The sequence below is a fragment of the Scophthalmus maximus genome, chromosome 10, assembly GCF_022379125.1.
Source record: "Scophthalmus maximus strain ysfricsl-2021 chromosome 10, ASM2237912v1, whole genome shotgun sequence".
In the NCBI taxonomy this organism is placed as follows: Eukaryota; Metazoa; Chordata; class Actinopteri; order Pleuronectiformes; family Scophthalmidae; genus Scophthalmus; species Scophthalmus maximus.
Genome location: NC_061524.1, coordinates 2,540,078 through 2,555,751, shown reverse-complemented (window position 1 = coordinate 2,555,751; position 15,674 = coordinate 2,540,078). Strand labels below are relative to the sequence as shown.

The 15,674-nt window shown below is 44.4% G+C and overlaps 1 protein-coding gene across 1 annotated transcript in view; it reads left to right on the top strand.

Annotated features, from left to right (window-relative positions):
* The first annotated feature begins 6,144 nt into the window (after positions 1–6,144).
* Positions 6,145–15,674, top strand: part of cdh5 (cadherin 5) — a 34,224-nt gene continuing 24,694 nt past the window's right edge. Inside the window, exon 1 of the mRNA XM_035606226.2 lies at positions 6,145–7,098. The gene's annotated coding sequence lies outside the window, so the exon portion shown is untranslated. The remainder of the gene's footprint in view (positions 7,099–15,674) is intronic.

Below are 15,674 nucleotides of genomic sequence, written 5' to 3'. Positions count from 1 at the left end.
AAGAGATCCACGAGACGCTGACACATGACGACCACGAGGTGAACGATAAAACATCGGACGACACTGTGTATAGTGTAGAGCCGCAGGTTCCAGTTGTGTCGCCCCCCGAGCCCTTTCTGTCCCTCCATCCCATTCTCTCGTGAGCGGGATGTTTCAGGAAAACGCCCTCGTTAGATTTTTGGTGGTCAAAGGTCAAGATCGTCGTGACCTCACAGGTTATGTTTTTTTTTTGTTCTTCACGAACTCGACATCTTAAGAAAAAAACGCCTCTGGGAAAGAATTTCTTCAAATTTGGCACAAACGTTCAATTGAAGGATGAATTATTCCGAATTTGGTGGTTAGGTGTCAAAGGTCAAGGCCTCACTGATCTCACAGATCAGTGTCGTTATTTCTTTGGCTACAACCAAAAAAATTCACAAATCCATTATGAGAAATTTTACATGAAATGTCTAACAGGATAAAATGATGCACTAGTGGGATTTTAAACCGAAAAGGTCAATGGTCAAGGAACAGGAGGAGAGATTATGATCATATTTCTTGACTAATTCACCACTGGGGATAAATGGCATGCAACAACGAGGCGGAGATTCTTGTTTGTTTGAACACAGCCGTACGTTTCCAACATCGCAGACCCGACAAATCGCCAATTCACCTACAATCAATTTTGAGTCTCCATTTAACCTATAACCCCAAATCTGAGGGTCATTTTAAAACAAAAAGCTAGGATTTAGAAGGATGTGCATTCAATTACATATTTAAAACTGTAAATGAAAATATTTATCATATTATTTGTTTCACACTGCTCCTTTGTCTCGTCGCGCTCGTCTTCCACCCCCCCCCCACACACACACCCTTTATCTGTCTCTCTTTCTCTTTCTCTCTGCCTGTGTCACCCTGAGGCGGTATTTCACATTACCATTTACATCACTCACAGGAGCTCCAGTTACATGCACCTCGTACCTCTCTGCAGACACACACACACACACACACACACAGGTTTATTATCGCGTAACACACACACACACACACACACACACGTGCGCAGAGGGCATGTAGCGCTCAGTCATGCATGATGACAGATCCTAATAGCTGCTGCTTGTCGACACACACACACAAAGTCAGACAAATACAGTAAAGCGACGTATGTGGTTGCATACACACACCATATTGCACACACAGATCATGGTGGCATGTGGCAGTGGGTTACACACACACACACACACACACACACACGCAGAGAAAGCTCACCCAGAGCCGAGTAATGTTGACAGCGACCCTGCTATTTTTAAAGGGCACACTTCACAAGATATCATCTCCTCATCATTTGTCCTCGGGGATCTTTGTCGATATACACAAGGCGCACACACACACACACACACACACACACACACACACACACACACATGCACACAGTCGGGAATAATGTCCCATCTCTGGTTCTGCGTTTTGTAACAATTCAAGCTGATGTGTGACGTTTTCCCGAACCGAGGTCATGGGAGAGTTTCCCCGTTGTGCCACAAATCCATTTTCACAGCACACAGTGCTCTGAATATGTCAATTTTTGTGACAATGTAGTCTGTAGAATACAAACACAACACCCACTGTGACACATCAGCCACCGGCAGACGACTAAGTTGTCACCACACGTTGGACCCAGGTGGGAAAAAATCGGTGCTTGAAAATCAAGGCTCTACAACTTGAGACTATTCTAACTTGCTTCCGTTTCCCAAAGAAGAATAAACACGAGGAATGCCGACTAATCGCCTGCAGGCATGAATTGTGGATATTTTCATTTAAAGAGTATTCAACGATTCCCCGCGTGTTTATGCTTCGTGACCCAAATGCAACAGCCGCCGCGACGTGACGTCAAACTAAGACAAACACAGTCACGTCTCTGATGCAACAGAACCTCTGATCGCTGCGCCGTCCATTTTACGGGACTTGACATTTACATGGAGCTCGTCTCCGCTGCCTTTTTACGTGGCGGGTTAGGGCGGGTTAAACGTGTTTCCCTTTCATAACTTTTTAGCGGGTTTCCACGCAGGCTCCTCTTTTCACATGTGAAGTAGTCGTGTACAAACCGCTGGACACTTTGTATCGAGTGTCTTGCCAAGGTCGCACTTTGAGGATTTTCGGTGCTTCTTCTCATCATTTATATGGAGGCACCTCATTTTATCGCACGTCTTTATTACACTCCACCGCACTTGCACAATACTCCCTGGATCTTTTTTTTTGGCAGGCGCCGTCGTTCACATCCCCCCCAAATCCTACACCTGATGATGCAACCGCTGACCAAGATATGCTCCTTTCACTCCCTTCAGCAGATAAGACGAGAGATTTTGATTTGAGGAAAATTGCAGCATTTGTTTCCATTTCTTGTCGTATTACTGTCTCTTATATCACTATGATTCATAGTTAAACTGCCATGTGGGCCTTTAAACGGGAGGATAACCAGGAAGTCAGTCTCCAATAACATGTATGTGGTCATTTAAAGCTCTGTGTGATAATAAGGCATAATAATTAGACATAATACCATAATATCAGCACTGCTGCTCTTCAAACCGGTTCTGTTTTTGTATATCTCCACTTGACACCACTGTCAAAATCAGGTCTGGACCAGTCAGGACTAGATAAAAAAATCGATTTAACTTTCTCAAAACGGCAACACCTCATTTACTTTTATTAAAATGAGCGAACATATTTATTTTCATTCAGTAATCGACTAAATCAAATTTCATCACACAACATAGGTTGTATCTTTTAAAGCCCCAGTGTGTAATTTTTGTAATTTTCTGGGGGCATCTGGTGGTAAAGTTGCAAACCGCAACCAACTGAGCGACCGACAGGGGACACTTTATGGTGTCGCACCGCTTGATTCCATTTCCGGGTTTCCGGCAGCCGCGAATGCGACGTAGTTCAACAACCGTATTCAACATGACATAGCAAACATGGCGCTCACACGGAGGTCGGGTCCACCTCATGTAACTATAGTTACATGAGGTGGTAACTTGATTATACATATTGATTATACATATTTGAATACATAGTTATGGACAATTCATTCAATGTCTGTGAATGAGTTCTTCAAAATATTACACCCTGTAGCTTTAATAAAAAATTATTATTTTCATGAAAAAAAAATTCACCAATAGTCTTTATTAAAACAGGTTCTTGGTCTTTTACTCTTCAAAACCTGATACTGTAAACTTAACAGCAGCAGGTTTATTAGACAAAATACATAACACTATCTCACACAGAGTTTTAGTAGCTTTGGTAGCTTATGCGCTAGCTAGCAGCATTTATTTTTTGCTTTGTGTCATGTGACATGTGGGTTTCCAGACGAATGTGAGACGATTAAAAGTATTTGAACTCATTGTGACCCTCCTTTGTTAGGGTCTGCTCTGGTGATTTTGCTACTTAAAGCTAGTTTGTGTAGCCTCTGAAAACGCTAACGGCAAAGAAGCATTGTAGCTGCAAATGATGAAAGTGGATCCTTTAGGCAGATATAGAAAAAAGAATCTGTCATGTTAGACATTTGCTTCTCTTTCTCTCTGTCTTTCTTTTTTCTCAGTCTGTCTCTCAGTCCTTCACTTCTTGATGTGTTCCGCTCCCAGCGGCCGTCTTCCAGGCAAAGCACCAGTCGGGGAATATCACCCGTTTTCCTAACATGTCATGAGCCGAGCGAGGGTGTGATTTCTTCTTTTTTTGTTAGTGCCAAAGTGTCTTTTAAGGAAAGTAGGCCAAGAGCAAGACAGAAAGACAGAAAATGACAGAGAGACGCAGAGGGATAGAGGAACGGAGACGTGTAAACAAGAGAGTTTCCGTCAAAAATCTGTGACGAAAGCGTTTCTTTGTGTGTTTGGCGGGACAACCGTCACCCGCGTACATGACAGCCGACACCAGGACAAACTTTCTTTTTCATTTCCTCTCTTTTATACGTACATACATACATCACTGTCTCTGCTAAAAGAAATCGCAGAATAGTTTTCAAGCATTAATATTGATCACAAAGCTCAATACATAAAACACGATATAGAGATACATAAATGTCAGACTTTAATTAATAAGTTATTTCCTGCCAAACACAAAGATTTTGCCTTTACTGACAATTGATGTTCATTCTTTGTCAAAAAAACGTAGTGTTCTTCACGGGGGGGGGGGGGGGGGGGAACGCGGTGATAGAATAAAAAAAAGTCAGAAGTTTACCTCGTTCCTTTTAAAACATGACACCTATAACCAGGAATTCAGACGAGACAATAAAATGTCATCTGGGAGAGAAGATGTGAGCAATAAATCCACGAGATTGAAGATGCAAAAACTCTGAGAAGAAGATGGTAACAGCAGGAGGAACAACTCTTAAAAACAGTAATATAAGTTGATTGCTTCTGTACTCCATCTTCTTTGGTCGATGGTTGTGAGGTGAAGGAGAAATCATATTACAAAATGATGTGCTCGCTCGTGATTTTTATTGGCCAGCTGGAGCGTTAACAACCCCGCGGCTTTCCGCATGCTGCTAACGTTACTCTCTGGACACTCTGGAGGGAGAATGATTGTAATGTCCAAATTCTAATATTAGCACTAATATTAATGCGTCTCTTGTATTTATCCGCCGTGAAATAAACTCTGTTTATTAGAAGTTCTGTTGAACACATGAAAAGACTGGAACGGCAACATGATTCCAATCCATATCATCCATTCACAAATATCTGCTGCGCTTTAATTATTCTTCATAAATCTTAAGTTAGCTACGGTAGCTAATGTCCTAGTTTTTTCCCCAAGGCCATCATTAGCAAAAAAATGATTGGGAGTTTAATGATGTAGTCAAGCAGGGGGCTCGCGATACTGTTATTGGTGTTACGTTTCAAACATGGTCGAGAGCGATACATTCAAATACAGAATGTTCTGTTTCTTCCTCTGCTTCAGTTCCAAAATGTCCGCCGAGTCACTCCCATGTTCACACTTGTGTAACTAACAGCAGCTATGCAGAACAGAACACAAGAGGAAAATTGTTGAGCAAAGTCGGGGCTGCAGCCGAGCGGGGGCTGATCTGCATATTCATAGATCCGTGGATACTAAATGAGACAAAGTTGTACGGTTACATCCAAGTCATTTCAAGGGACTTTTTTTCCCCAAGAAACAACCAAACAAACATAAAAAAAAAACAACTTCTGCATATGTAATCTAGACAAAGAGAGATTAATTTTTCCAGCGGGGAGTCGGTGCTCCTACTGACTTAAAGCGTTTGTTAAGATCAGAGGCGGTGGATGAGAAAAACGTCCCGCGAGTCCATGTCGTAAAAGGTGATGACAAACAATAAAGCTCTTAGCCAATATCACACCAGTGAAATATAGAGACAAAGAGAAGAGAGACTCTCGTCTTCACACACAAGCCTTGTACAATAATGCAAGAGCGGGACTCAGAGTAAATGTGGATTTTTTTTATGTCTTATGTCGTGCCGGAATATTACAATACTGCTCCCAGCTGCTCTTGTGAAAATATAGTGCGCGGAGATATGAAGTGAAAGTGCAAATAACGAGAGAGAGAGAGAGCAAACAAGAGAGGGAGAGGGGGAAGAAGAAATAGAGGGAGTGATGGAAGTGCCACAGGAGAGGTTTCATGTAAAAACACACAGCCGGCTTTCCTGTCCAATCCAGCAAATTACCAATGACCGACTCCCCCCGAAGAGAAGAGGAGGGGGGTGAGAGTAGATGGAGTGTGTGTGTGGTGCCCCCCACCCTCATCTCATTTACTGGCTTAGACAAGATCTCTCTGTCAGATACACTCACACACACACACACACACACACACACACACACACACACACTCGCCCCGCCAACCTCGGCCCCCTGAAATATTTACTATCGCCTCATGTGGGGGAAATCTCCAGGGATTATCCCCAATAACCTGTTTAACTTAATCCTTATCTCACACACATGAATAATAAATCTACCCCCCCCCCCCCACACACACACACACACACACACTCTCCGTCTCTCTCTTTCCATCTCTTGGACGGGAGAAGTAACGCCTCTCTCTCTCTCACCTTAACTCTCCATCACCCTCCCCTCGCTCGCTCCTCCGCTCTCTCTCTCTCTTACACACACACACACACACACACACACACACACACACACACTCATTCCATCTGCTTCACGAACGCGAGCCGGCTGCTTTTCTCTTGCCTCTCCGAGCGTCTTTGAGCTGTTGTGACATATGCGCTCGCCTCCCTCTCTCTCTCTCTCTGTCTGCGTCTCTTGCCTTTTTTCCTCCTCTTTTTTTCTTTCTCTCCACTAAACCCACACCTCTCCGTCTCTCTCTCTCTCTCTCTCTCTCTCTCTCTCTCTCTCTCTGTGTGTGTCTGTTTTACCAGACCCGGACAGGAAAAAGGAGCGGTACAGCAGAGAGCCCCGGCAAAGAAGACTGACCACAATAACAGGAAGAGGAAGAGGAAGTGGGCAGTGACCTGTGCGAGGGAGAGAGAGAGAGACAGGAGCTGCGGGTCAACACTTTGTGGCCACTGGATGAGAGCATCACATCGGAGGTGACGGGAAGAACAAAAAAGACCTGTTGGACTCTCACCTGAGGGGAAAAACCTCGACAGCCCCGAGGACGGAGAGCAGGTCGATAAAGAGGCTTTTTGGATTGACAGGAGTTTTTTTGTTGTTGTACCTCTTTGACAAAATTCAAGTTAAGAGAATACTGAGTAATATCGCAGCTCTATAGGATACGTTCTCATCCGTCCTCCATCATCATCGCCGACTTAGTCAAGAAACAGGATTTGTGCGAGGAGGGAGGAGAGAGTGAAATCCGCGCCTGTACAACATCACCTGCTGCTTTCCTCTCTACATCGGAGGAGGAGGAGGAGGAGGCGGGGGGGGGGGGGGACGGACGACGACAACCAGCTGCGAAGAAACGAAGAGGGGCGTAGAGGAGAGCGAGAGGAACGGGGGGAACAGTTTGAATCAGGAGGTGGTGGAGCTCACGACCACCTACCAGCCTCTCGAGTACAGTTGGACCGACCCGCCGAGAGAGAGAGAGAGGGAAACACCTTGAAGGGATTTGGGTTTTTCCAAACAAAAGCTCTGGTCTCCAGCTGTGGTAAGTTTTCAGTTTTTTTAATCTCCATCTTGAGATTTGGGAATATTTGAACGGGTCAGGGGTCTGAGAAAACACAGATTGCGCAGGTGACGAGGAGGTGCAACAAATCAATAGATGTCCTTTTGCGATTTGAAAAAGACAAAGTGTCCAGAAGATGTAACGCACATCTCCTCGAAACCGCCCCCCCCCCATGGCAACTGTCCCTGCAGTCACTCCTGAGGGGCTGAGACGCTCATGAATACGTCAAAACTGTCTCCACATAAAATAAAGGTACAGAAATAACCTGGAACGGGGGTTTAAAAAAACCCTTTAAGATAGACGAGCTGTCGGCCCCGTCACCGTCCAGTCCCATGTGTTACGCGGATGATGTCGGACAGCTCGGTGTGGATTTGAATGCTGTAATTGAGTGCCGCTGCTACATTCCCCCCCCCCTCCCAGAGGGCTGGACTGTCATTCCTGAAGACAGACGGCTGCGGCCGGGAAGTCGACGCAGTGTGTGATCTGTGGACGGAGCGGGGAAATTACGAAAAGGCAAGAACGAAGATCCACAAGGGAGGTCCTTCGGCTGTCCGTGGTTCGAAGAGCTTTTTCCTTTCGTGGCAGCTGTCAACTACACGTCAAAGTCGGGGGCGGCTGTAAAGTATTGATGATGCACATTTGATATTTCCTAAGTAGCGAGGAGGTTGTCAGTCGCGGGGGGGGGGGGGGGGGGGGGGTGTCATCTTGTCAGCTGTGCAATTCATTTTAACAACTCGCTCCCCGACAGTTTCCAAGACAAAATTATATCTCACAATATGATCTTGAGGATATTTCATCATCTCATTCCCGATGCTGTAAGTTTTTGGTGCTCCAGCCGTTTGTGTTGTGTTGTCGACTGGTGAGCGTGAGAGGGGATTTTCTCGATCCGTGGCCCCCGGGGGGACGGAGGTGATCTGATTCCGTTTGTTACGACGAAAAGCCGCTGATGCGACTAAAGCCAGTGGTCTAATTCCTGGAGAGGGAACCGACAGAGGGGGGAAGAAAGAGAAAAAAAAAATCCTTTGGGTGCCATCTGGGAGACTTCACCCCCTCCCCTCCCTCCCACACACACACACACACACACACACACACACACACACGCGATTACAGCCGTTCGTTCATTCAGATACATGTCAGCGTGGTTGACAAGCTGTCCAGCTGTGGCGATGTGAGCTCGGGGCTGAGGTCGCTGATTACTCCTGAAAGACCCAGTTACGAGTTTTACTTTCAGGCAGCCGTGACCTGCATTCTCCATTTCCACGCAAACATACTGCACTTGGAGCAAGTTTGGATTTCCAAACAAAATCAGCTTTCACATCCCATCGGATCCATCGCACACACGATGATCCAACACATGAGGTTTGTTAGACAATGTCAGCCCATTCAAGAAGATGAAGCATCAACACATTTATAGGGAAGTGTGTCGAATGGCTGCCCCTGATTGGTCCACAGCTCCACCTCGGTGCAACATGAGGCATTGTTTAAATGCTGTCAACTGATTTAGGGCTGGAAAATGGTGAAAATGTCGATCGTGTTTTCCCAAAACCACAACATGATGTTTTGTTTCTCGTCCACAGACCAAAGAGATTCAGTTTACTGTCATAGAGGAGCAAAACATATTCACAGTCAAGAAGCTGAAATCAGAGAATTAGGACTTAGAATTAGGAACTACTTGAAACGATTAATCGATTATCAAAGTAGCTGCCGATTGATTAAGTAGTCGATTACTTACTGACTAATCGATTAACTGTTGCAGCTCTAAACTGATTCAGTAGATGACCAAACACCTCCTGCAGGTTTGTGTGTTGATGTGTTGCTGTAGAAAAAAGGGGGAGGCCACAACAAAAGAGGGGATCTTTTGGAGAATGTCCTTGACTCATATACGATCATTCATATTCAGATCATTCAGTACGATTTATGTGGTGAAATAAAATGTATTTCCCCATATTTCTGGGGTACTCCCCCCCCCTCCCTTCACACACACACACACACACACACACACTATTCGAAGGTGCTGTAGTTGGAAGAATTTCGCCCCGCGGCACAGATGGGGGGGCAGTGACAGCTGAAGCCAAAACCAATGTGGATAACAAGGCTTTAAATTATTTTCAGATGACCGTCGGTCATTACTGTCACTTTTAAAGCCGGCGGGCATCATTCATACCCCCCAGGGTCCGCCGTCGTAAAAATCAGATTTTTGTCCGATTGCGGAGGCGAATAGAGTTAACAACTAGAGAAGCACTTTGCCACCAATCACAGCCGTGGTGAATACACCCTGTGACATGACAGAGTGTCAGCGAGGACACAGGGTGTGTGTGTGTGTGTGTGTGTGTGTATGGTGTGTGTGTGTGTGTGTGTGTGCGCGCGGTGGTTACTAGTGTGACTTGCTGGCAGACAGATTGTTAGAAGCTGCTCTGTGATTAAACCTGTTTTAATCTAGACAACAGACACACACACACACACACACACACACACACACACACACACACACACACACTATTCGGCTGCCCGACATCGCAGATCTGAGGCTGTGAAATCACTTATCACAAATAAACATACTGGTGAATTGAGGGTAAGTAGAGAGTTAAAAGTAAAGTCAGCTAAACTGTGTCAAAGACGCCATGTTGAGATGGAGGGGTGTGTGTGTGTGTGTGTGTGTGTGTGTGTGTGTGTGTGTGTGTGTGTGTGTGTGTGTGTGTGTGTTCGTGAGAAAATGTTGGACAGAAAAGAACATCATCGCCACGATTTATCGTTATTCTCGCGAGTTACAGGGATGACATTTCCAATTTTTTAAAGACCCGGGATGACGGAAAGAATCTCCACGTTCGTTCCAACCGGGGGTTCCACCTCTGGAGAGTCCGGCGGAGCAAATGCCACGTCAGTCGGCCTGTTCCATTACGCAGCGAGGCTTCCGTTGTAGCCTCAGGTAGAAAATGATCAGACAAAAGGTGAAGGCGGTGCTAAGGGGGAAAAAGGTCACGTTATTATTATCAAATTCAACAGGGGTTCTTCCTCTTGGGACCTTGAATCGCCTCAACTTCCTCCCAATCCAGCTTTATAGACGTCTCTCGTCGACAGTTTAGGCCAGACAGTGGAATATATTATTATTAGTATTTCACACGGGATATTTGAGCCTCATCATGTTTCAAAACCAGAACCGTCCTCTGGGGACGGTGAATATACCACAGCAAGAAATATCATAGTGATGGCAATGTGGTTTGTTTCTAATTGGGATATTTTGCCTTCCAACCAAAGTGTTGGACAGGTGGAGCGAACAGATGGAAAGTCTCAAGGAGAACATGACTCATCCTTTGGGCTTGTGCAAAGAATACAGGTGGGACAAAAAAACATTGTCCATTTTAAGCATTTAATATTTCTGTAAGTTCCAATTATAAAAGTATTTTATGTCTGCTTCAGTCGGTTGTAGTGCTTGATGCCGTTTTTTTCCCCTGGGTCTGGCACAGGAACATGACGTCCTCCTGAATATGTATTTCTGTCCGTAGAGAGTTTATTATGACTGTTTTTGATTGCTGGAAAAACTGGAGGCGTTTCATAATTCGTTTTATGTTTTGGTATTGGGTGCTACTGGCGAGGATGGGTCGGCACGATTCTTTTCATGATCGATTCATCTTGACGATTCTTTTCTCGATTAATCGATCAGCTGTTTTTGTTCATCAAATGTCATAAAATGGTGAAAAATGTCGATCGCGTTTCCCCAAAACTTCAAGATGATGTTTTTGTTTTGATATTCAGTTCGCTGTCACAGAGGAGCAAAGAAACCAGAACATATTCACATTTAAGAAGCTGAAATCAGGGACTTTTGACCTTTTTATAGGGTTAGTCTGACCCTCATCATCTTCACGTCGTTATTCAAGTAAATACCCCCGTCACTTATTTAAGTGATAACACCTTCAAAGGACACATTCGCCACGAAGTGTCAAGACGTGATGCGCGATGTCCCAGACGTGGAGGGAGGAGACGGATTTCGTCATGTCGCTTCTTTTCTCTTTTGAAAAGTCGCGACGTGAACTCCACTGACCCCCTTCGAACGAACCGCCGTGGATTATTGAAGTCTCGCTGTACTCGTTTCATGTGCTTTAGCCTTTGGTACATTGCAACTAGGTCAGACCTGTCTGCCAGTCTCAAAAAAACCCCCCAAAACGTCCCGGAGAATGACAACTGTATCTCTGCGTCTGTCTGATCCTTCGCTCCTCCGTCACTCTCACGCTCTCTCTCTCTCTCTCTCTCTCTCTCTCTCTGCTGCTGCTTCGCCTGTGGACAATGCACAGATGTAATTACAGATATTTCTGGCTGTTATTTATTCCCGTCCTATACCTTCTGAAAGACGCGCTCGATAGAATGAGGTCGTAAATAACTTTGTCTAATCCCGTATGTGAGATTAATGTTCACGTCGCTCAACAGAATCAAGAAGAATTGCAGGTGCAAGTGTAGTGATTTGACATCTCAAGCCTCCGGAACATCTTGTCCTCGTTGGAAAAAGCAAACTGGAGTTGAATTGTTGTTCTTCCTCCGGTATGAACGCGGGTTCATTAGCGCGTGTTTAATCCTTCTCACCGTCTCGCAAGGTGCTAAATCTGCTTTTTACGGCGAAGGTGCGGAGAGCGATGGAAAAAGATGAGAGAGGTGAGAAAAGGGAAGGGGGCTGAAGGAAAAAGAAGATAGACAGGAGACACAAATAGACAAGTGTGGAAAAAACACGAGACGCAGTTTCTCTCCACCTTGAGACGACTCGATAAAAGAGACAAAGTGGAGTTCAACAGGACCGAGAGGAGACGGAAAGTGTGAGGCTGAGACAGACGTCGTCAGCAGCAGGGTTGAATACCAGGAAGGGCGTGGCCCCCTCACCAATGATGACCCCTCATTAGCAGACCCCAGAAGACATTGTGCACACACTTCCTGTTGCTGATAAAAGGGGAGGGGTAAGACGCTGAGCCTTGAAGGAGGAGGAAGCGCTGTTTGGTTTTTTTTGAAATGCCATTTTTGGGAAAATTGCCCCCCTACCCGACGGATTGGTCATCCCAGAAATGACTCTTGAGTGACGAACCGAGACGCCGGATGTCGCCGTTGTACGTGCGAGCAAGATGCTGCCGGTCGTGGCAGACATTTTGACATGTCACGGAAAAAGAGTGATGGTGGATGGATTTCCATAAGGCTGATTCAGTTTCAGGGTCCCGGTCTTGTACATGTCCCAGGACGCCTAAAGCCCCCGACATTGAAATAGCCGTAACAAAGTTAAAAAGATTCTCGGTCGGAGATGTCGCATTAAGATGACGTTTCAGCGATCGATGGCATTCGCAGTTTCAAAATGTCCTCCCAGCTCACCGCCATACTGTTTCTTTAAAAAAAATAAAATGATTATGATTATTTATATGTGTTTGTGTGTTGCCCAGCCTGAGCAGCAAAGAGAATATTTCCAGCCAAAGCCCTGAAAGTGATTCGCTCGGTTTTTTTTTTTAATAGCTTTTTAAGTATTGATTGAATTCATGAATTTCGTCCCATCACATCCCATCAATGTCTGATGAGTCTTTTTTGGCTTTGAAAAAAACAACAACGCTTTAACAGCTTTAACTTGTTGTGTCAGAGTTTCACTCGGTTACACAGCTTCAGTTATGCAAGTATTTTTCCGCTTCGCTTTTCCAGCTTTCTATTCATCCGACATTAGTTGCGTATTAATTATACATTAAAAAAACTCTTAGTTTGCATCTTTTCAACGCTACAACTCAAGGCCTCATATACAACGTGAGTATTTGGTCTTAAAATAAAGATAGCACACTCTGCTCTGTTTGATTTTTTCTTCGTCATCTAACGATTTCGTTCCCGCAGGCACATATATTTTTCTGGATTCCCAGAGTGTGAGAACATATATGTGTGGCACCGGGCCGGGTGTGATTACTTTGTTTGTCCAGGAACTGGTTGAGAGGACGGATACGGGCCTGACAATAAAGCCGGGCGATGAGAAGAGACGCAGCAGGACGCGGTCACAGGAAATACGATTGGGTCCTGAACAGTAGCCGCATGTCTCCCCGTGAAGTGGACGTGTTACACTTAAAGGGGCAGTAAGCCATTTCTAAAGCAACACATGTTTTGTAAAAAATCTGCGACTATTTCCTCACCGGCAGTTAGCTGACGCTTTTGCGCGTACGCCCGGGAAAAAAAATAGCTGTTTCCGGCCGCTGCCCAGGCTCCGTGAATTGAAATCGAAAGAAAATGGTGCGGACCGCACCACACAACACTTCGAGCAGTTTGTATATACAGTTTGTATATATATATATATATATATTGAGTCGCCCTCAACTTCTATGGAAAACTGAAGCACACTGAAGTCAGCAACATGTGACCCAAGCTTCACTCATGTGAACACAGTTAAATGATTCAAAAACATTCACAACTGCTGCCACAAACCAAAGAAAGAAAGAAATGATCATTACTGTAATCCAGTTAATATCCAGTCAAAGGAACATCACCATCAACATTTTGGGGGGGGCTGACGAAGTGTCATTTATCGAGACAAACCTCTGCAGATCAGGAGCTCAGCTGGATCTGATAAATACATCAATGCATCAAGTTAAATCAATTGAACGCCGCAAGTAATTCTTCAAAAGTAATGAAACTCTAAGCACTTGGACCAAACACGAGTCGCGAGTTCGCAACAAGTGAGATTAAAGAATTAGGAAGGATCATTGGTATTAAATTTCTAATTTACATGTGATTGTGAGGACCGAGGGTCAGAAAAACACATGTTTATTCTTTATATTCACAGTAAATTTCAATAGAGGACAATGTTTAATTAATTTGGTCCGGAAAGGCGAAAATGAAACACATGAGGGGGAAAAATAAACCCCCCCCCCCGAACAAAAGGATATGCACTAAAGTCCCAAAAAACGCTGGTGAGTCTTTGTTTGAGCTGATTTGCGGGGAGCCGTGTGAAGAGGTCAGGGGAGGTCGGCGGAATACGAGATTAGGCCATTAGAGGGGCGGAAAGACTTTGTGCCCGGGAATAATCCCTTCATCGTAATCTCTCCCTTTCTCCCTCCGCTAATGGCTGCAAGACAATAAGACGCACTAATCTGTGGACTGGGACGGCACATGGGGCCGCACCGAGACATCAACTGGAGTATAGACGAAAAAGTGTTTTGAAGATTATTTTCCCTGGCATTTCTGCTTTATTAGATAGAGCCTAGTAAGGGGGGGGGGCTCAAGTTTACTAGAGGGCTGGTGTTTGTGTACTTTATGCATTTTTATATTTGCTTGAATACTGCTAAAACGAGCCCCGCAGGCAGCAACAGCTGATGCAAGACGGTGAAACTTGTTAATCAGTCGCACAGCGTAAAATCTGAAGAGCTGAAATCTTAACGACGATATCCACCAAATTCCCCACTTTTTATAATTATTATTATTTCCTCCGTTTTTTTTTTTCCCCCCGTGCGTTTGGTGGATATATATATATATATCGTGAATTGTTTGTGTGTGTTGCACATTGCACGGCAGATCAATGGTGTCATGATGTAATACACCAGCGATGTGGTGCAAAAAAACACCACAACTTCAAGTTTTTTATTTAGGTCATGTCACTAGATCCCTTTGGATAAACAGAGCAGTCAAGTCGGTTCGGAGCGTGTTTTTTAAGCCGAGTGTCGAGTTTGGATTTGTTTTCCATGGTTTTTACGGTATGAGAGAAAATCTGATAAATATTTGTTGTGCTCCTGTATTATTTTTTACAAACAATGTTAGTTCTTAGTGTGTCAACTGTTGGTTTTTCTGTAAAAGGGTTCTTCTTTTAACTACTTGATGGATTGCAGATATTCATTGTCCCCAGAATCCTTCACTGACTTTGGTGATCCCCTGACTTTTCCCTGGGTCACAAGGTAGTACAGGCAGTCATGGTCCCCAGAGGATGGATCCTTTTGACTTTGGCTATCCAGACTTCGTGAGATAGACATTTGTTGTTTTTAAGTGCCATGTAGCGACAACTGCGTTTTGGTTTACGGTGCTCGATTTACGATTATGATAAAACTAAAAAAACATATTCATTGTCCCCAGAATCCTACTGACTTTGGTGATCCCCTGACTTTTCCTTGAGTATCACTAGCAGCAGGTAAAACATGTTTATACCCAGTGAGACATTTTGAAATCTACAAAATGGATTTGGCACAAATAAACAACGGAGGCATTCATGATCCCCAGAGGATGAATCCTTATTCACTTTGGTTATCCAGACTTTATGAGATAGACATTTGTTGTTGCCATGTAACGACAACTGAGGGAAAGTTTTAGTTTTAGATTAGATTTTGTGCAGACGATCTTTAGCTCTGTCATAAAGTAAAAGAATGTCAATATGTCAAGTGTTTTGTTTTGCAGTGCTCTGTTTGGCTTTATTTATGATTGACATTAACAGATTTACAAAGCCAATACACTGTGGCTCTTCTCTCATTTGTTCTTCACGTGATGGAAAACAGCGCTGCCTTTAAAAAACCCCAATTCTGATGTTGATGGATGTGTACTGCTTCAGTAATGGGCCCAGATCAGAGGACAACACA